The sequence below is a fragment of the Triturus cristatus genome, chromosome 2_2 (assembly GCF_964204655.1).
Source record: "Triturus cristatus chromosome 2_2, aTriCri1.1, whole genome shotgun sequence".
Classification (NCBI taxonomy): Eukaryota; Metazoa; Chordata; class Amphibia; order Caudata; family Salamandridae; genus Triturus; species Triturus cristatus.
This window is the reverse complement of record NC_140582.1, coordinates 563539661-563561574: the sequence shown is the minus strand read 5'-3', so window position 1 is coordinate 563561574 and position 21914 is coordinate 563539661.

Sequence of the window (21914 nt, the reverse complement as noted above, 5' to 3'; positions counted from 1 at the left end):
ATTGGTGTGCCATGAGTCCTTCAGCTGAACTATGGAACATTTGGGTTTGCGCAGAACTACTAATGGTGCAAATTCTAGACCGGGAATAAAAAATTATCCCTGTGTTAATGAACAAAACCAGCCAACTTGCTACCAAGATCTAATGGTGCGAAAGCGTTTTGTCCTTTCACTGTCTCTGCTGCCAAGGTCTTTAATTTTTCAGTACTGGGCCGACATGTGATTTCTATTTCTTTCCATATGATCTATAAATCATACGACCAGATTTGTTCCTCCGATGGACCTTTCTTTGTTGCATTAAGGGGTAGAGACTCTAGATACCCAGCATTGTTTATGCAATGAGGACCAGGATTTGGTAACCAATCTACAAATCGGTAATTACATTTATATGCATTATTCCTAGAACAAGACTGTAGATATATGAAATAACTACAAGTAATCTGAACCTCCTGAAGAAGTTTAATCGGGCCAAAATCATACAGACCGGAAGTTCTGCTACCACTGTGTTAAATAATGAAAATAACACCTGTTGTTCTGAAAATAACCTAGGATTCTTTCAGTTCTGCATCAAGACCAGCAAAACATGCACACATTCTTTGAGAGGAAAACATTAATAAAATTAGAGACTCAGTCAAATTATGAATTTTAGTAAATTATTGTATTAAATTCAGATGCATCAATTAAATATCATTGTTTAGGTAATTTAGTCAGAATTTGACATAAAAGTAGTAAAACTACATTTCAATTACAGATTTTAGAGAAATGCTTCATAATAAATACAATAAATTTAATGAATCAAAATTTAAACCAATTCTGTTGTAAGGGATTTTAGGGAAGCTGTAGTCTGGTATAAGAAGCCCATAGGAGGTTTACTAAACTAGAATTTCTGCCACCAGCAAGAAAAGAGGACAGTTCTCCGAGTCCTGGCAATAGACAATGGGATCTAATCAATTGGAAGGGAAAATGGGAGTACAAGCAAGCCTGCTAGTATGAGTCCATAAAGCAGCAGGAACAGCAACTGCTTGGGAGAAGAAGAGCAGTGGCTAAGCTATCTAGTTTGGTAAGTCTGCATAGTTCGTAAGGAGATGTTCTCTGCACCTGCTCTGCATCAGAAGTGATGCCAAGGAAGAAGAAGCCACCCAACCCTCCAAGAGCATTGTCAAAATATTTTTGTAGGTCCGGATATGACGTCAATAATCATCTCATTATGGTACGACAATCCAAAGGATGATCATCCAAACATGGTGTGTAAAGTAGCAAATAAAATATATAGTTCTATTCACGGATGCATGGGAACCGGTTGGCACACAGGTCATTGTACAATACTCCATTGATCCATCAACTTTCTCATGGGAAATATTTGAAAATTGCAGTCCCATATGACTGTTTCTCATAATTATACAAAAGTAAGAATTGACACAAGAATGTCCATGGGAAAGGAAAAAAAGTGTTAAATTAGAAAAACGAATTGTCATCATTTCCATGAGTCTGAGAAGAAAGTGTAAGCTTTGCATTTTAAAGTTAAAGCTTTCAAATAAAAATTCACATTACATATATACGTGTACTTTCAGAAATAAGCAATATAATTCAATTAATACATTAGTTAAATAGTAAATGGAAAGTAAGCGATCATTGCTGATTATGGCCCATCCCCATAGTCAAAGTCTATATGGGGCAACTATAGGTAAAGACATTGGCGGTTCGCACAGGTAACGCTGTGGGGCCGGGTGGGGGGTAGTGGATTGTGACATACCATGGAAAAGTGGAGAGTAAAGAAATAAATTGGCGATGCTGCGACCGCAAGGTAAGTGCTTTTATTTATTTATTTCTTTACTCTCCAGTTCCTGTCGTATGTCAAACTCCGCAACCCCCACCCAACCCTGCCTCGTCGCCCTACAGTGTTACCTGTGCAAGCCGCCACTAGGTAAACAAATAGAGGGAAAATGTGTTTTAAGAAATGTAAGTCACTACAGCTATAAAGAACATGTGTGTGAAATTTTACATTTTTATCTCAAAATTGTACAGATTTGCATCAATATTTCGAACCGTCAATGGTGCCTTACAATGAGAGTGAAATAATAGGTTTTTGGCCTTCACGTGTTAATATTTGTTATGATTTTTCGCCTTTACACGTTAATATTTGTCATGAATTTTCAAACAATAATCAAAAGAATGCTTTTGTGGACATTATTACTTTGATAATTCATAGTTTTTATACATATAGAAAATACATTTTCGTGAGTAATTTGTTTTAATAAATTCAAACTTATATCAATGTAAACTGTTAGAGAAGTTAGGCACACTCGGTGTATTTTCATTTTTAACTCTCAGCACCCTTTTGCGGTGCTGGTACGGCAAGTTTCTTCATGTCTTCATGAACTCTTTTTCAACCTCCTGTAAGGTGCACATGTAGTTCATGTATGTTTTCATTGTCACATCCAGGATATATATCATAAAAGGAGATATTTGCATTAAAGCTGTATTACTTCCGAGAATTCTGTGTGAACTGTTATCATTTCAGTTTTATGTATGCAGATGTGCACAGCAGCTCAAGGAACCTTGATGGGATTCACCAGGACAAAGGAGAAAATGATGGACTACACCAATCCCCATTGTACACTTCTACTGCTCCTCCGCAAATGCACATTTTACATTTTTTATTCGAGGTGAGTGGACTCAATCATGAGAGACTGTATATAATTGCTAGTGAGGACCACCTGAGGGGAAGATGAAAAGGTGCATGTACTCCATAATCTAAAATTAGGTGATCCAAAATGACAGACATGTCATAACCTTCACTTGGAGATGGAATTCACCCATAATGATTTGCGCAGAGTCAGCCCTTAACCTACAACAAAAAAGTGTAGTCTGCTGCAGAGCAACTTAATCAAAATCACAGTAGAGTGCTTGTCAGAAGTGTGTGAAATGCTGAGCAGGGAATCTTAACAGTTTGGACTGAAATGGTGAAATAGGGAACAGAGTGGTACATGGTGACTGAGCTGGGACCTTTTGACTCTACAGCATCATAATCCTAAGCTTTTCTATAGCTTTCCTTTGCATAAGGAAATAATTGACTGTTAGCAGAGGGGCAGCTGACAACAGCGGAAGATGAAAGGCACCCATCCTCCTTGATGATAGCTACCTTTTTCTTAAAGGGTACTTCCGTGAAGAACCCTACTTTGTGCAGGAGATGTGGCCCAGTTTTTTCTTTATTATTGATGATGGTGCAGGTTTGGCCTCCTGGCAATTAAATGTGATTAGTCTCTTTCTGGGTTGGCATTGTGCTGACATGGGTGGTTTTCTGGCCTAATGTAGAGGATTCTTGAGGATATTTCTGTCCGTGATGGAGAGCTTTCCATTATTTGGGGGATGAACATGTAGGAGTGGTGGTGCACACTTCGAAAGTCAGACCGCCTTCCTTGTTTTGTTGATATCTCTACACATTGATTTGCATATAGTCAGCCCATATCTTCAGAAGACTAGTGGTCTGCTGCAGAACATCTGAATCAAATTCATAGTGGAGTACTTGACAAAAGCATCTGAAATGTTATGTTATGGGGTATTAGTAAAGCGCACGTACACCAAAAGGTCTCTTGGTGCTAAGGTAGCGAAGGCAGTGACTAGTGATATAGTTTGGCAAAAGCTTGTCTAAACAGCTAGGTTTTTAGGAGTTTCCTAAATCCGGCATAACTGGTTGAAGATCTAATATCATGGGAAAGGTGAAGGGAGCAATTAAGGAAAACCTAAACCCTCCCCGCCTTTTTCTTTTGCTTCTTGAAACAGGAAGTAAATTTAGGCGTGCTGATGTAAGGTGGCGATGGGGGGTGTAGCTTTGAATTCTGGAGGACACAAAGGCCGGGATTTTGCTGTGAATAGATTTCAAAAGAAAACAAGCTGTTTTAAAAACGGTTCTCTGGGCTACAGGAAGCCAGTATAGCTTTTCCATCAGAGACTTTGTGTGGCGGTGTCTGGGTAGACCAAAAACCAGACGGGCTACCTGATTCTGAGCTAGTTGTAACCTGCGGTTTAGGCCAATCCGGAGTCCCACATAAAGAGCGTTACCAGAATCAATCCAGGCCATCACTAAGGCAATGATTATTTGGATGACGGCTTTTTTTGTAAAGTTGATCCTAATTTTCCTAATTCTCAGGAGTTGGAGAAGGCAAGAGGAAGTCACTCCTCCTATCTGATGTTTCAAGGAAAGGTGCTCATCAATGAGGATTCCAAGACTTTTCATAGCCTTCTTGGGCGTAGGGGGAATGCCATCTCAGAGGGCTAAAAGGAGGGATTCCATTGATGAGGTTTGTTCTTGGTAACATCAATTTCTGTTTTATTGGAGTTTATCTTCAACTGGTGACTCTTCATCCAGTCCGAATGAATTGCATAGTATTTTGAAAGAATTCCTTAAATTCCATTGTGTTGTCAATGGTAAAAATCAGCTGCATATCATCAGCATAGTTGTACGTTTTCACAATATACAAGCAGAAATGAGTCTGCTTAGCATGGAAACATACCAGGTTTGAACGAAATGATGAAAGTGGTCGAAAGTGACTTACTCAGAACCTTTTGACCTACTCTGAAACCTTTTTGTAGCCTTTGATCGCATAAGGAAGTAGTTAAAGATTAGTTGAAGGGTGGCTGACAACAATAGAAGATGAAAGGTGTAATAGTGTTTTTAATAATTAGCAAATAATGGATAATGTCACTTTGTTTAAGTTAGCCTGATTAGGCCTTAAATAGCTTGAACTAACATTCATTAACATTTGCAGAAAGAAAGTGCACTTTTATTTTATGGGAACAAGCAGCCTCCAAAAACACATTTTCATCATGGAATTCTTAGAGCAGCATATTCCTCTTGCATATTGACACATGTTGTGGAGGCATCATACATTTGTAATGTAACTTCAGCACATATAGCAGAAGTAATTGTTATTACAAGAGCATGATGCATGGCCAATTAAGTGAGTGTTACGATCCATATAGATAGCCAATATGGTTTTGGTATGGTCCAGGATTTTGACCTACTGTGTTTCCAGCAGGGTTTCATGACATCTGCTCGCACTCCAATAAAAAATGACCCACAGAGTTTTTAATTTATTTGAAGCTTTAAAGTATCAAAATAAAATTGCTGCTGTGAAATGTGCTGCACTCAAGAGTGGAGAAGACATGGTATCATTGGGCAATAACTTCAAAGATGAATTTGCAAAATGCCCGGCTTTTGGTTTCTGGTATATTAGAACTAGATGATAATTCCGAAAACGAAGTGGAAAAGCTATATAGACCTTTTGTGAGTGTCAGTTAAACTGTAAAGGAACTTGTAAATTTGCAAAATGAGACATCACAGCAAGAAATGAAATATCGGGAAAGGAAGGATGTTTTCAAGATAAAGATCGTTTGTGGATATCAACTGATGGGAAAATTCTGTTGACAGATTCAATGCTACTGCAAATAGCAAGATACATGCACGAATCTACACGTATGGGATGTGGTGGTATGTTAGGTATATTCAGGAAGTATTGGTTCAATCCTCATGTTAGATCAATTGAAAACCTCTGTCAAACATGCGTAACCTCTCAGCCATTCAATGTTGGTAGGAAAAACCAAATAACTATGAGTAATGTGGAAAAATCAGAAGGTCCATTCCTTCGGCTTCTGCTGGGCAGGTAAACACAGGTAGGCTTTCCAGCACCACGTCGTGTCACTGCGGATAGAGCATAGTGGGGATGCTAGCCTTACCTGCACCTTCGCACCACCACCTGGAAGGTGACTATAATCCCCAGACTGCCCTAGAAGGAGGGGCCGCACCCGGTCACTGGATCGACGCAACTAAAGTGCACTGCTTTACCATGCTGCATGGACCCCAGTCTTACCTGCACCTTTGCATCACCGCCTACAATCCTCAGACTACCTTATTTAGGCCTTAATAGTGATTTTTCTTGTCTAGTACGACTTTAAAGTAATGGGCTCCTGGGAAAAATGGGAAAGGCCAAGTTACTTAAGCACATCAAAGCTAAGAATGCTACATTGGGTGGGTTTATTGAGTGAGCAGTAGAGGTAATAGACAAAGGGGCAGGTGTACAACCATTTTTTGCACTCGCAAACAGGAATTCGGCCCGTTTGCGACAATTAGTCTGCCCCATGTACAAACCCTATTTTGCGAGTCGGTAACCTATTAACGACTCGCAAAATATGGTTTGGAACTCACTATCTGGAAGGGGCGTGCCAAGGGTGTCCCTTCCTGATAGCGAGTCTAACTGCAATGTATGATTGTTTTGCGACTGCATTTGCGGTTGCAAAACACTCGCAGTTTACCTCCTACTTGAAGAAGGTGGTAAGCCACTCGCAAATGTGAAGGGGTCCCCAGGGGACCCGTTCCCATTTGTGAGTATGTGCGAAAATATTTTTTCAGAGTACCACTCTTAAAAAATTAAACAGAAACGTTTCATTTTCCTATAAAGAAAACGGGCTTCATTTAAAAAATAAAAAAAATCTGCTTTATTTAAAAAGCAGTCACAGACTGACCCCAGCAGGCCACCATCCCTGGGAGTGCTAGCCATTCCTAATGGGGTCGCAAATAGCACCTGCCTCACGAATATTAATGAGGCAGGCAATTTGCGGCCCCATTAAGCATTGCTAACAGTGTCTGTGACACTGTTGTACATTACATTTTGCTTGATCCCTCTTGCTAATCCCACTGATTTACCCGTCCCTGTTGGGATGTCTCAAAGCAATGGTCCAGATAGTCCTGAGGCTTCCAGTCACCTACCCAGGACTGTCTACCACCCACTTTATTAACTTTGCATCTTGTGGACCTTTACTCACCAGTAAAGCGCAACAAATGCAATAGACAAACTATAACAATGCCTACTATGGAGGACCTTATGACATTGCGCCCATACACTCATCTCTGCGCTACTCATTACCCCTCAGAGGGCCGGACCCTGACTATAAAGCCCTCCTTTTCAGGATGTCAGATCTCCGCAACTCAGTCCTAGCTTCTCCCGTGCTTGAGCACCTGTCGGTTATCAAAAGGAAACTGTGTGACTTTGCGGGCCTGGACATGGTGCTTTTGTTAGGGAGCAAACCAATTGTGCCAGGAAACCTTCTGCTGTAATTCTAAATCTCCCATTACGTCCACTTTGACTTTATCAAATGAATGTATTACCAATTGCAATGTGCCTATTAGCGAGCCCACTGTGTCATCTATTAATGATTCAACCCCAGTAGGCTCTAGTAGTGCCCATGTTAGGCCAATGTCGCCATACTTGTGTTCACTAACAAGCTCAAGTTGCTGAATTGCAAAGTAGCCGACTGGCAGCTAAAGTACAAATGGGTCGATTTTATATAGCTGCTTTTTACATTTTTATTTTACCGGAGACCTGGGCCTCTAGCGATTTGTTTTGAGACAGTTATAACTGTTTTCTATCCCTGTTATTCCATCAGGAATGGCAGGGCTAGGGCCGGGCTAGCGGTTTAAGATCACCCTTGACTCTCTTAATCTTGCCTAGCTCCACGAACAGTAGACTGATCCAGGCATTCAGTATTAAGTGGCCCAATTCTCCGAGTTTTGTTTTAATTAACTTTTACAATGATCATTTTTCTACCGACGTTAACCCCAATTGTGTATATTTTTTTTAATTCATTGATAAGTTGGAATCCAGTCCTGCCTACTCAGATTTTGGCTTGAAAATCATTTTGGCAGGAGTTTTGAAGGCCAATCTTGTTACCGAAGCGACAGGACCAGCCAAGTAAGGTTCACAGTCCTTCAGTTATCAACTCCTAGCGACTTCTACTGGCCCAAGAGAACACTGAGGCCTGATGCTGCTTCCCTGTCTGCTCAAAAATGACCTTTGTAACACATTTGAATGGGCTGCGAAAGGGATTCTTATGACCACCACTTTTGATGGAGGTGCAGGTCTGTCAATCATTGACTATATATTTACTAGTAGGAACTTGTTAGATTACATTAAGGATGGGGTGGTCATCCCCAACCCTTTCAGTGATCACAACCCACTGTATATTATGTTGGCATGCACGGTAACCTTGTCCTCAGGCTACTGCAGTGGGATGTTCCAACCTATGTCTGAGAAATGAGGTGCTGAGCCTTGTTTGGAGGTCTGCAAACCTGGATGATGTTCAGTGCTCCGGTCTTGTGAGAGTGAACTCACATAAAATGCTTCAAACCTTCAAAGAAAGGACCGGGAATCACCCCGTGAGTGCCAGTCCTTTCTTTGAGGCTTGAAGCAATTTTTTATTTTTGTTATTTATCAATGACTTGGATTTGAACTTATTTATTAAGTGAAAGTACATTGTAGCTGCTGGTGGGCGGAGCATCCATGTCCTCCATTACACAGACATTGTTGTTCTATTATCCAGAACACCCAACAGTCTTCAGCAACTTATAGATATTTTTGTAAATTTTATGGACAACCTAAGCCTGGGTACAGACTCTACTATGTCTTATGTTATGGCTTGTAGCCCCAAAAATATGAAGCTGCAAACATTAGCATTGAGGAGGCTCCCATTTCCAAAACACATGAATTATTGTATCTAGGGGTAACATTTTACTCCCAGGGAACTTGGGGCCTGTGCTTGAAGCAGAGGAGGCTTACATTTTGTAACTCAATTGGTTCCCTTTGTATTCGTGCCTCTAAATTTGCCTATTGCACCCATGGTGGAGGTTGATAAACAGAAGTGCCTACTAGTTTTAACATATGGAGCTGGCTTGTGGGGCTACAAGAGAAGCAGGTTCCTGCAGGGAGAGAAGAACAGAGTATACAGATGAATCCTTGGCATTTTGTGGGGGTTCATCTATGTACTCAGTACATGAGGAACTTGGTATATCCTATGCAGCTGATGAAATTAGTTTGGCACCACTGATGTTATGGTGTTCAATTTTGAAAAACTCTGAATCCTGCCTAAATAAGGTTATATTGGACTGTCTGTCGTGTGACAGGGGCCTTTGTATCCCTTTGTTTTCTTATATCAAGGACATCTGTATCAAGTTAGGCAGACCCAATATATTTCTTCAGCCATCTAATATTTCAAGCAGTGATAAAACCTGTGTTTAGTCCAGATTGAGGGACCTTAAAAGGAGGGGAAAAGAATTAATGGAGCTGAAGAATCTGGCCAATAGGGAGTATCTGTTGGATCTAAACTGCACTATGGCTGGAAACATATCTGGAGTGGTTGCCAAAATCATAGGACAGAACTCTTGACTAAATTCAGGCTTTGGACTGATAAGGAGTCAGCTTTCATTCCCCCTATGTCAGTATGATCCGAATTTTATTCTGGTATGCCCTTGCTACAGACACTATTTTGCAGTAGATTTTAACGTATTTTTATTAAAAGGTTTTTAATTCCACTCTTTAAATGTGCTTTGATTAACAAGCATGCATTGGCCCTCTTATTCCTACAAAGGCTCCCCTCTCTGGAAGTTTGTCTAGGTCTGGCCACCTTTCTGAAGTGTTCCCTTTAGTGCAGACAATATTGCCACAATGGTCTTGAATTCAAACTTGTTGTTAGTTGGGCTATTCTTGTCGATATGATGTATATTTTTATCATCTTGTTTGCACTCTGTTTGATGATTTGGGGTTTTAGGCTTCAAATCAGATTCTAGCAAGAAGCCATTGGATGCTGTTTTGTAGTTTGCAATATTTCCTTGATTTACAATAGTTTTAAATATTTTATGTGCATGTGCTTTTATGGTTTTGTATCTATGAGCTGAATAAAGTAAGAAGGTCCATTCACAAGGCTACATGTAGATGTTGTAAAATGACAGTTTGCAGTGGTCTAAGATCCATCTTAGTGGTCATTTGTTTGCTCAGTAGATGGGGTAAAGCATACCAGACCAGGCATTGTGATGCCCTCACTGGAGCCAAGCTATTTCTGAGGAAGTTGATTCCTAGATTAGGCCTGCCAGCTCCTTTAGAAGCAGATTGGGGAACTTATTTCAATGATGAGATTACAAGAGTCCTATGCATGACACTGAAAACAACCCAAAAGTTCCATTGTAGTTACCATCCTGAAGCATCAGGGGTAGGGGAGAGTGCAAATAGTATAATGAAATCAAAATTGACTGTGTGCTATTCGATGTAGTTGAAATGGCTGGATGCTGTTCCTGTAGTTATATTCTTGTTACACTCGCATGATAACCACCCCAAATAAAGGCACAGGATTAACACCACGTCAGATGTTAATGGGTAGAGCCATGAGGGTTACTGTTATTTCTTCAGCTGCTTAGCTGAAGTGGTACGCTCTATCAGCAGGTGAAAATAAGTGCAGCTTCAGCAAACAATGAACCCTGCCATGACGTGGAGCCTGGACACTGGGTTGCGGTAAAGGAGCAAATTTGACCTGCCTAGAGCCTCAGAGAAAGGGGCGCAATCAGGTCATATTGATTGACGATCACTGCTGTGCTTTCATTTGTCCCAAATGTCACAATGACAGATTATTGACTACAGACAAAGAAGTAGTTATACAAGCTGCTGATTAACAGAGTGAACCCAAGCTTGCTACATGGATTCAGAGGGGGGAAAAAGAGTTCAATAAGAAAAACAAAAAAATCTAAATCAAGAAAATAAAACCTTTAAAAAACAAAAATCAAATACAAGAGCAGATCAAAATATTTTAGTCACAAAATGTGCAAATGAAGATGAAAATGTGGCAAGTGAAGCAAAAGGAACTTAATACAAGTTGAGTAATCTGAAGATGTGAATTAAATAATGAGAGCTTTGTAAAGATCCAATGGTCTAAAGAGAAACAAAGGGAAATCAGCTGAAGCAGTGACAGATCTGAATGACAGAGTGTGAAATGTCTGAAGTCAGAAGATAAACTAGATTAAGAGTGCTAAACAAGACGTCCACAGCTCTTGAATGGACATATCTGACAAAGATTGAACCAGATGAAATAAACATTGTTCTGTGACATAGTCCGTTTTTGTTTGAACAATCTTCATGAATTGGAATCTGAACGAAGAATGAAGGTAATTGAATGTTTTAAAAGAAAAGTTTAGATTTTTTCCATTTTTGAAATGGGTCTGCTTAACTCTCCTAGATATAAACTTTCAATTTGCCCCCATATTAAGAGTGTGTCCTCATCTTAGAGGACTAATTTTGCACCCACTTAGATATTCCATAGAAAGTAGTTTTGTACCTGCGCAGCCCTTTGTGAACAATTAATTTACTTCTTGCACAGGATGTTGTCCTGCAATGAGCTGTTTATCATTCCTGTATGATTTTGTGACTATCTGACCTGCTGAATTATATGGCCGTATCAATTTAATGTCCTGCTTAAATGTCTGAAGAATTATTTTACTAATGCACACAAGATTTGCCTGCATTTGTTGTTATTTTTGTTAAATGCTGCATTATATTGATTCTAACATTTTGGGAGAATTTTTTAATTTTGGCCTTTTTGTTTTTAGACCACCAAGGTTTTATTAAGAGACTGTTTTTATAGAAGGAAGATGGCCTCTTGTAAAGAAGAATTTTGTCAGCCTTAAAAAATATTTTTGTTTTAATAGTTTGCAATTGGAATCTTCGTGAGCTTATACGACCCTGTAAGACATGCTTTAATATGTATAAATAATACACAATACTAGAGGTAATAGATTAGATTTTAGAAATAGATTTGATGGAAACTTTGGGGAAAATAATTATGCAAATCTTAATGAGTATAATAACAAATGTAATGTTTCTAAATGTTATATCTGCACACACCTGCCTACTTCTGTTTCTGAAGAAGCACTCTAAGTTCAGTTTATCTTTTCTTACTGGTTATCATGTATTAATTTATTTTTCCTTATTATGTAGCAGGAATTTCTGGAAGATTACAAAGTAGATTAGAATTGGTTCTATAAAAAAAATTGCCTTAAATTGTAAAATTGAATTATTCTACTAAATATAATAATCCCATTATATTTTGTAATTGAAAAACATCACAAATGAGGAGTGTGTGTCAACTGACTAATGCAGAACTTAATTTTCTTAGAGAATAATATGAGAGAAGAGTGAACATGCGTATGAGTGATGTTGAAGGAATGGGGTTTCGTACAAAAGGAGGGATTATAATCAAGAATTCACAGGTGCTGTTCAGGCTTTTTCAAGAGAAGAAAGGAGTTGTATGTATGATGTATGCAAGACGTGGTAGATGGAATACTTCAGTTATGACTGGAATAAGTGTACATAGTTATGTTTATATCATTGCTTTAAATTGTATGTTAGGTAAAAGCTCTTTTTAGATGCATTTAACACATCTGTGATAAAACAGCTTATTTTATTATTCTGAGAAACTGTGTTGGATCTTGATGTTTAGCTCTGTGTTCCCTAAAATCGGTCATGTACATAACTTGAATGAAATGAGTAAAGTGACTTATAAAAGAGTGAACAATGGGTTTGGTCAAGTGCTTATAGCTGTGTTTAGTGTATTTATTCCTCCTATTAGCGTGGTTTGAATAATGTGAAAATTACAAAATGTTGCCTATTTTAATGGTGTGTTTGGCTACTAATACTGCAGGTGTAGTAACTAAAATGAATGAAGTAATGATTACCATTTGTGCAATTGTGATCCAAAATGGATTAGCTTTAGGTATGCTTTTGTTAAAGGAAGGTAGGGCATGTCATGTGATTAGGGTTCATCATTGTTGTACATTTGTCCCTTTTTATAGCATGGCCATTAATAAATATATTGATAGTATAACTAACACTGCGAAAGAAGTTCATTCTGTGGGAGAAACTGGTGCTTGGGAAACTGTAGTTTAGTAAGATTGCTTGAGAACTTGGTAAGGTGGGTGAATGCTTTTGAAGTATCTGTTTTGGTAAAACAATTCTAATCCACTACTAATTATCTTTTTTAGTACAATGGGCCTAGTAGTAATTCAAAACTTTTAGAAGGTATTTTTTGTAAGAGAGTTTTATAGTAATGTTGTGACAAGAAGAAGATGATGATCAGACAAAGCGAGGAAGAGGAAATCGAACTTGAAGACCGTAAAGCAGAGATGTTTGATGAATTGAAGGTCTTGCAGAAAAAGAAACTGAAGGATTTGAAAATGATTAATGAAGTATAGTGTAGTGTAGTGTAGTATGATGTTTCAAAAATTATCAGAGGAGGGAGTTGTGGGAACTAGCAAATAATACTTATTTTAGATGCATTTAAGTTACACTGAACGGGCCTCAAACAGCTTTCATTGGCATTCCTCCACATTTGCAGAAAGAAAGTGCACTTTTATTTTATGTACACAAGCATTCTCCAAGTGCATTTTTTTCTCTGCGTACTTTTCATTTAATAAAATCTGTGAAATAGAAGTCTTACTCATGTTAATGTTCATTTTATAAAACATGAATTGTATTATGCTGGCTTCCCCATGAGGAAACTAGGTCAAGGTGTTCTTGTATTTGTAATTGTCGAGGTCCTTTTCCTAGGCTTGAATGAAAGAGCCTTTCATTCACTCAAAGGCTTATTCAGTATTCATTAATATCCTGTAACGTCGTTTTTTTTACATATTTGCCTTATTGAATGTATCTAATATGTTTGAATGCTTATTGACCTATGTGTGTAACAATGCTAGTCCAACCCTGTCAGGCCATTAGAAGTAACTAAATGTGTGTGCCTTACTTTGCCTAAAACCCTGTAAAAGATTGCTTTTGGTGTGTGCCAAAGCTTTGTGTACTAGCATAGAGAGCAGACTCTGTCAGGCTATCTATTAATTTATACTTTGACTTTCTATGCTTTTTTTTACTGTGGCAGCTTATCTATAATTTGGTTATGTCTGATATTTGCTTTACAGATGCTATTTTCTTGCATATTTTAATTTTGATTCAGATTGATTGAATTTTTAATTGCCGATTTCCCATGATTTAACTATTAACTGGTTGCCTTCTGTAATGATGTTAATTTTGAATAAACTTTTATTGCTTTGAATTGAATACGTGTTATTTAATTGCATAGGGCTTAGTGTCCGATTAAGAGTACGGTGGTCCATAGGACCATGGTGGCAGTGCGACCACAGCCACACTGCGGGTCTGCCTGCAGTATTATGAGTGTGGCAGTTGGACCACCACAAGACTGCCACCTCTTCTGGGATCAAAGATTCTGTGCCGAGGAGGTGGTGCTAATAGGGGCAGCAATATGCAGGCAGTGCCACTGCAGCACCACAGAGCATATTACGAGTTGCCTGTTCACCACCCATTTCATGTTGGTGAGCCCGCTAAGAAAAGGGTGGCAAAGAGACAACAGCCCCATGTCGCTCCTGGTGGTACATGTGGGGGGGCACGACATGTGCCCCCCCCTGGATTTGGATTTGCTCTCCCTGTTCCTGCATGGTGTGGTATGCATGCAACACCGTGCAGGAACACTCTGCAGGTGTTGTCTTGGTGGCACGATGCATGTTAGGCTCTCCTATGAGCCTAACAGCCCACAACCTTTAGACCACCGCAGCCTTGGCCACCCGACCAGATTCAAACTCCTAATCAGGCAGGCGGGTGCACCATTGCTTTGGCGGTCCTCCAGCAGTCAGTGCAATGGCAGCGCTGCTCGAGTACCACCATAGTCATAATCAGGTCACTAGTCTTTTAAACACTCAGACAGCCCTGATCCTACTCCTCTACCCTACTTAATTATTTTAATTTGAGCATCGACAAATGCATCCACCCCTCCCCCCATAAGGGTGTTTGCCCTTTTGCTATAGGGGTAAAGATGCCTACTTTGTTACTGAAGGTGTGGCCCAGTGATATTTTTTATTATTGACGATGGTACAGGTTGGTCTTACAGCAATAAAAAGTTATTAGGTTCTTCCTGAATTAGCATTGTGCTATCATGGGTGGCCTTCAAGGTCTACCTGTAAGGATTCTTGAGGATATTTTTGTAAGTGATGGAGAGCTTTCTGCTTTTTTATGAAACACCATGTCTGAGCAGTCGGTGCGGCCCATGCAGGTAAGAGCGGTGGGGCGGTTGCGGCCCATGTAGGTAAGAGCGTTGGGTGGTGGGTCCGGGTTGGAGAGATGTGACAGACGACCACCATAAATAATTAATTTTCCCTTGTGGTCGTATGTCAAATTCCGCGCCCCCCCCACTGGGCTTCACAGCTCTTACCTTAACGGGCCACAGTTGTGAGTGGTGGTGCACATTTTGAAAGTCACAGACTTCCTTTCTTGTTTTCTCAGTATCTCTTCACATTGATTTGCATATAGGCAGCCCTTACCTCCAACAGAATAGTGTTCTCTGCTGCAGAGAAAGTGAATCAAAATCACAGTACTTGTCAGGTGCATGTGAAATGAGGCTACTTAGCAAAGAATCACCAGGTTGGACTGACGAAATAGTGAGCAGGGCGATACAAGGTGACTGTCGAGTACCTTGCAACTCTACAGCGACATAATCTTACGCTTTTCTGTATCATTCAACTGCTTAACCGAGTATCTGAAAATTAGTTGACTGGTCGCTGATAACAATGGAAGATGAAGGATATCCACCACCCTTGTAGACAGATACTTTTTCTTTTAAGGTTGTTTGCCCGTTTGTTGCAGGAGTGAAGAAGCCTAATGTGTTTCGGGAGGTGTGGCCTAGTTTTTATTTTCTTGAGAGTAATGCTGTGGATTGATGTCCTTGCAATAAAATCTGATTAGTTTTATCCTTGGTTGGCATAGTGTTGGCATGGTTGCTTTTAAGGCCTATTTTCGAGTATTCGTGAGGATATTTGTGCCAGTGATGGTGGCTTTCCACTATTTTAGGGTACATTGTGTCTGAGTGGCGGTATACTCTTCAAAGGTTACACACTGGCTTCCTTGTTTGTTGGTGTCTCTTCCTTTTCATCAATGAAATAGTCTTCAGAAGGAACAGGAGTGAATGGTAGGCAGTACACAATTCTAAGAACACATGGGGGTCTCCGTGTCTCATTAGTAGCCGTTTTGCTATTCCTTCACTCTCTTTTGTTGATGTTTTTAGTGTTACATTTTAGTGTTCTTACTGGTGTAAGTGTGTACCTGGAGGAGATGCCATACATTTTGTAAGCAAGGGCCCTCTGATTCTTTAGGGATTCATAAGATAGGAAGGTAAAGATTGTTAAGGGAGCATAATATGCTAACAGAGGGATCTTCTGTGTGGTGACTGTGATTTCATGACAAAAGCAAATGTTGGATCACCCACTCCATCTCGCTCTGAGAACAGTCTCCAGGAAAGGTAATCTTTTAGTATGAATCAACCAATAGCAAGGAGCTCTTATTAAGCTTAGTCTCAGCTGATAAGTCTGGCATTTTCAATTATAATGCAGACCTACTGGCTCTGGTGATGCTTGTCAAAATACCTTAAAAATATGTGAATGTACACATCTGTCAGTACATACTCAGAGATGAAAACTATTGTCCTGATTTATATTTAGGCGGGTAGCCCACCATTCTGCCCTGCAGCAAACAGTATTCTTTTTTTCTATTAAAAAAGAAATTCCCAAAATTAATGCTCCCCCCAACATGGAAAGTTTCTCCCCTGGCATGGGCACTAATAGCATGGTTTTACTGTTCCAAAATCTGGTGGTAAGAAACAGTTAAAAATGGCTATATGTCGGCCCATCTAAATTGGGTTGCTGGACAAGCAGCCATCTCTCTGATGACACTTACTCCCCGGGGCCATTGGAGAAGTTTGGCCACAGTGGAGACAGAGTAGTCTCTGCTGTGGCCAAACTTATGGTCTGCCCAAAATTATATTTGGTGGGCGGGCCAAAATATTGGCTGTCAGGAAACTTTATCATTGTTGCGATAGAGTACCCTTTCTGCAAATATATGTTATTTGCTTCGATTCTGGTGTGTGCATCATGGCCAACTGCACACATTCTCTGTATACACAATAAGTTGTTATTCAGCCCACTAGAAGCCTGCAATATTATGTTGATAGCTAGGCTCGTGGAGCTGTGGAGGGTGTGTGTTCTAGGATCTAGTGCTTATGGTTTTCGTGCTGCTGATGTCCACTGGCCATGTCCTCACCTTCTTGTGTTGAAAATGTAAGCTATGGATGATGTTGCTGTCCTTGCTTCTGGCTGGGCTATGTAGTGGCAGAGGATGAACAAGAATGGTGAAGAGATCCAAAACATGCCTCCTTTTGAATTTCTTGATTGTGACATGAAAAGATCAAAGTAGGTAAGTATTTAAAATACTTTTATTGCCAACAAGACAGGAAATATGCTAGACCCAACCATACAGCTCCTCGTCCCAACCGTTCTGCCGCACCACCATTCTAGAGTTCCCAACACACAGACCTCCTTTGGTGCCACGAGAGACACGAGTAATTAAAGAAGTACAATCCAACACATCTTACCACTTATACAATGAAACATATTAAAAGAAAACAGAAAGGAACAAAACATCATATACACATATCAATGCATAACATAATCAGGAAACTTGTTGGGTAATCTTGTCAACCTAGAAGAAGGAACACGATTAATAATATCATGACATATCACACTCTGATTGGCATGAGTCACAGTTTTCCTAGGAGATTCAAAATGGAGTGACCTGGCAACTGAAACTTTGTTTTTGTTCCACCATTTACCATCTTCCAATTTCACTGCACCTTTGTTGACTTTCCCAACAGTGTTGAGACCAGAAAACTTGAATTCACCCTTAGGTAAGATCCGCAGACTTTTAATCCTAACAAGATCACCAACCTTAACTCTCAGTTGTCTAGTTCCTGGCTAAACATATTTATTCTGAACTTCTACTCTTTTCATCCCAACTTCCTTCACCTACCTTTCTGGTAACTCAAACATACCCATCCACCCTCAGTAAAATGAACGGAGAAACCTCAGTGTCAGAATTGGGAGGGGTGTGCACCGCCCACAACAAACTTTTCAGTTAATTTTTGCAGTTCAATCCACTGGCTTTAGACAATTGTATATTTTCTTTGATCACTCTATTAAACCTCTCAATGAGACAATTGATTCTAGGATGGTAAAGCGAGGTTTTAGTGTGCTTAACTCCCATAAATTCCAAAAACTTCTCAAATTGTAAAGAGGTGAACTGACATCCAGTGTCCAAAACTATTTCCTCAGGAACAACTTTTCTTGCAAAAAGACACTCAAGAAATTCTATCACACAAACAGCGGTGGGAACTTTCACAAATTTTACCTCACGCCAACGACTATAATAATTCATCAGGACTATTCCATACTCAGGAACACCTTTAACATTTAACGTCAAAGGACCAATAATGTCAATGGCTACTTTGGACCAGGCCTTAGAAGGAATGTCTACAGCTTCAACAGGACTAGGCACTGTTACTTGAGATTTATCACTAACAGCACAGGGCATGCAGTCCCTCACAAAGTGTTCAACTTGCCGATCTAAAACAGGCCACCTAAAATGTTCTCAAATTCTTTTTTTTTATGGCACGCATGCCAATGTGACCTTCATGGACTAACCTAAGAACCTTTTCTCTCATGCCCACAGGAACCACAAGTGAAGAAGAACGATAAAGAAGGCCATTAACAACAGTTAATTCATCGAAAACTTGTTTATATTTGTTCATATCATCATCTCGTGAATACTCTCTCGTCCAACCTGTGAACACAAAACTCCTAAGTCTCTTAAAGTCCAGATCTGCTTCATAAGCATCTCTCCATTCACTTTCCAAAATGGCACCATTAAGATGAGATAAAGCATAACCAAAAATCCCAGAATCAGACTTCTTATCTTCATGGTCACACAAATCATCTAAACATCAGGGCAACCTGGACAATCCGCCAAAATGTTTTTTTTCCAGGAACGTACTCAGCATTAAATTTGTGCACTAAAAGTCTGTCTTGCCACTTGGCAATCCAAGGAGTTGCTTGGTCTCCCCCTTTGGTGATGAAAAGCTAGACCAAAGGCTTATGATCCACTCTTACTGTAAATTTGGAGCCCCATAAATATTGTTTAAAAGGAACAATGTCCCACCAGCTGGCTAAAGCTTCTCGTTCGACCACAGAGTACGTTGCATCAGCACATTTAAGGCCCCTGGAAGCGAAAGCTACCACCTCATCCTTGCCATTTCTATGCTGTATGATAACGGCACCCAAAACGTTCTGACTGGCATCAGTCATAATAATGGTATGATCATTAATGTCAAAGGGTTTGAGAGGAATAGCATGTGCAATTTCCTTTTTGATCTATTTAAATTCCTCTGCGCACTCAACACCCCACTTGAAAACTACATTCTTTTAAAGAAGATTCCTCATGTGATAAGTTTTGGCAGAACAGTTGGGGACAAATCTTGCGTAAAACTCAATGAGTCTCATGAAGGATCTCAAATGATCCTTATCACCAGGTGCACTAAATTCTTCAATAGCCTTAACTAAACTGGTTTTAGGTTCTACACCATTGGCAGACAGTTTGTACCCTAAATATTCAACAGAACTCACATTTAACCTGCATTTCTCAAGACTTAGAGTAACACCCTTGTTTTGTAAGATGGAAAAAACAGTATGCAATCTTTCATTGTGTTGCTTTTGATCAGAACCATACACTAACACATCATCTTGGAACACCATCACCCCAGAAATGCCTTTGAACATACTTTCCACAATCCAGATGCAGGTGCAGATGCGAGTCCGAAAGGCATACATTTATATTGGAATAAACCTTCCGGGTGATGAACGCAGTGAAGTGCCTACACTCAGGGTGCAAATTGATTTGATGATAAGCGGAAGTCAAAACTAGTAGACTGAACCACTTACCATCCTTCAGAGTAGAAGTCATCTCTATTATGTTGGGCGAAGGGTGTTTATCAATCCAAATTTGGCAATTCAAATCACGAGGTCAACACAGATGCACAACTACCCATTGGCTTTTCTGGCTAACACAATGGGAAAAACCCAATCAGAAGATTGAATGGGTTCTATGACATCGCTAGAACACAATTTGTCCAATTCTTTTTTAAAGCATCACGCATGGCCAGAGCTACTTTGTGCACCACTAGTTTTGCACCGTCCAGCAATCTAATCTTGTGCTTGAACCCTTTGAATAGGCCTAAACTGTCCTTAAAAATGTCAGGGTATATTGATTCCCATGCTTCTTCCTTGATGGTTTGTTCACAGACAAAATCTTTCTTCAATGCAAGCTGGTGAGGGTCATTGGGGTCCAGTACAAACCCAAATTACCTTGGTCAGGCCGCCCCAGCAAACAAGTATCATCGTTGGCTACATACAAAATACCTTGTGATTTACTGCTTTTAAAACATAAATCGGTATAGAATTCACCTAAAACCTCGATGGTTTTACCACCATAACCAACAGGTCGTATTGATGAGTGCTTGAAAGAAAACCCTTGTGACAGAAATAAATCCTCCCATATCTTATAACTAATGAGTGTAAATGGGGATCCAGAATCAGCCAACATATTGATGTCTAGACCGTTAACATTCAGTAGACACAATGGTCGCCTTGTTTCTTGTGTAATAGCAGTAATTGCATCAGCACATTGAACATGTTCTTGAGATTCAGTTATCATGCAAATTTGGTCTTCTTCACTTGAAGACTACTCTCCTGTAGGTTGGTCAACATTGAGAACTTTCTTGGATGATGAGTCTTTATTGAATGATGACCTACCAGCAGATTTACAAACATTGGCAAAATGTACTCTTTTGAAACATTTGGCACAAGTTTTATCAATGGCAGGAAAGAATCTGGCATTCCCCAGATGAGAAGAACTACCACATCGGTAGCATTCCCAACGCTTGTTTGAGGGTCTGATACTTGTTCTGACATTTCCACTGGGTATTTCTTGGCAAGGCTTGTCTTTAAGCGTTTTGTATTTGCTTTTGACAGTTAAAACATCTTGAGTTGAAGATTTGGCTCTGGAAATTGACATTTGTTCCAGATACGAAGTAGTGCTTTCAATCCTGGTGGCTATCTCCAAAGCTTTTTGTAAAGTCCATTCTGGTTTGGACAGAAGTGCTTCTTGAACTTTCTTATTATTGTTTTTCTCCACTAGTTGAACTCTGATCATCTTTTCTTCAAATGTGTTGTACTCTTAAGAAACAGCTAAAATACGTAAAACACCAACATAGCTGGGAGCAGACTCCCCTGGAAACTGTGCCCTTTTGTAAAATGTGTGCCTTTCTAAAGTAACATTTTTACAAGCTTTAAATCTGGTATCTAGGGATTTAATGGCTGTAGCATATTCATCCTCAATTTCGTCACCATCGCCTTCAATGGACATAACTAAAATTTTAGGAATGTGTTTTAAAATACTACGACCTTCTGATCCTAAACAATGTCTTAGAATGGCAAACTTCTTTTTGTGGGTATATGATTCGCCGTCAAAGGCATCAAGGTATGCCTAAAAACTTTCCTTCCATTTTTCCCAATCTGATTCAGGGGAAGCAGGGTTAGGAGTGAATGCAGCAGGAGGCATGATAACTTGATGCATGGTATAATCTAGACAATAACTAATGGAATGTACAATGTAGACTTTTATAATAAATAGGAACACTGGAAAAAGGATGCTATATACTGCATGAAAATGTGGTGTGCATGTCACCGAAATGAAATTGGGACACACTAGTATGACACCTCTGTGTTAAATGAAGGAAACACAGCAATAGATGACATGCAAAATGTTCTCATAATAATGGTGTATGTGTCACCGAGTTGAAATAAGGACATGTTGTTTTGAGGGTGTGTGTGTCACCGCTGTGTAGGATGAAGGCAAATTAACTAAATGGCAAATTCCAGTCAAAATGCAAGGTTAATGGTGCAGTAATGCAAGTAAAAACAGATGAGACGGAGTCAGGCACAAAGTCGAAGAAAATCGGCTTTTAAAATGACCGTTGCGTGCGTATGTATGCACGTTGTCTTGGAGTGGGGCAGGCAAAGTCAGGCAGAAACAAAATGGCGGCTACGTTGCGTGCGCACGTTAAAGGAGAGCAGGACAGGAAAGGTCAGGCGAGACGCG